Source organism: Psammomys obesus, unplaced genomic scaffold, assembly GCF_907164565.1.
Source record: "Psammomys obesus unplaced genomic scaffold, mPsaObe1.curated_primary_1811, whole genome shotgun sequence".
Lineage (NCBI taxonomy): Eukaryota > Metazoa > Chordata > Mammalia > Rodentia > Muridae > Psammomys > Psammomys obesus.
The window spans coordinates 9,722,505-9,723,933 of NW_026585504.1; the positions used below are offsets into that span (position 1 = coordinate 9,722,505).

At 50.2% G+C, this 1,429-nt stretch overlaps 1 pseudogene; it reads right to left on the bottom strand.

The window, feature by feature from the left end:
• Positions 1 to 1,174: 1,174 nt before the first annotated feature.
• On the bottom strand, positions 1,175 to 1,287 carry LOC129675275 (small nucleolar RNA SNORA17; annotated as a pseudogene).
• Between the last annotated feature and the right edge of the window lie 142 nt (positions 1,288 to 1,429).

Genomic DNA, 1,429 nt, shown 5'->3' on the forward strand with positions numbered 1-1,429 from the left:
ATGGGAAGATGTTTTTAAAATGTGGTCTCTTGACATTGGAAGGAAAGATGGCGGAGCAGAGCCACACACGCAGCAGAGTGACAGAACTGGAGATGTAGGCGAAAGAAGAAGGTGTTGTTGCCGAGGAGGGCTGAGTAGGGCCGGTAGGCAGCCTGCAGCTCACACAGGCTCTGCCCAGCAACAGGCGCTGCCCAGCTGCGCAATTGCCCTGGCTCTGAGCAATGGCAGGATGCCGGAGATGGAGAACTGTTCATTTTCCGGATTGGGCCTTCTCGAAAGACCTTCACGGCCTGTGCGGCCATTGGAGGCCATGTTGATACCTGTTATGGGCAAGGAAGCTTCTTTTGCAGTGATGTCTATGACTGTAGACTCACCATTGAGAATGAGAGACAACCTCCCCCTCCCTCTAAAGAAATATTCTAGGTAGGAAGCCACTGAAGAGAGTCCTTAAAAGTTGTGATAGCAATGCTCAAAGTGTAGCTGTTCACGGTTGATGGTGGGAGTGGGGTGGGAGTGGGGTGGAGAAAGGACTCAGTTATCTTTAAGGGGCTGGCAAACTCCACTGGGAGTTTGACCATGCTCCAATGAGTATATGGGCAACACAACATAGATTTTGTGTATTTTTTTTTAATATTTTTTTCGGGGGGGGGGGTTTGCAGAGGTGGAGGGAGGGCCCAGGATGAGAGGATGGATGTGGGAGGAAAAAGAATTGAGTGTGATTGTAATGCATTCCCAAATGTGTGAAATTCCCAAATGATCAATACAAATATTATGTTGGAAAAAATGAAAAACTAGGATTCTCTCTCTCTCTCTCTTAGATGTGGCTCCCCATGGCAGCACAGGCCAGGACCCCACCATGGTCCCATGTGGCATTTACTCAGGTCAGGCCATCCCTCACTACTTTCGAGCCTCCAGCTCTGCCTCTCTTCATTGTGCCCACATCCTTCTGTTTCTCTTTCTTCCATTTCTCCACCGCTTGCTTGCTCCTCTTAGTGGTGCCCGGGGTCGTCTCAGGAGTGCTTTGCCCTGCCCATGCATTATAGCATGGGGCAGGGGTCAGATCGGGCATGGTCTGCCTCCCAGGCCTGTGTGCAGACTTAGATCTTTCAACGATCCTGCTTTATTTAGGGTTCTTAAATGCTTCTCCGCCTTCCCCCCACTGAGCAGAGGTAGTGGAGAGAGAACGTTATTAGGAAAAGGGGATTATAGACACAGCCTCTCCCTCTCTGCCACCTACTGACACACAAGTGACACAGCAGCCGCACCCGCAACATCTTTAGGGGCCGGGAGTTCACGCGAAATTTAACCAACACACGCGTCTCTTGTCTCCTTAACCAAGAGGTCTTCATTTACGTATTTCTGCCTCTTACAACATTAAGTTGTAAGTCTGCACAGCCAGCGTTTTTAACCCAGTGAGCCACCTCCTCCC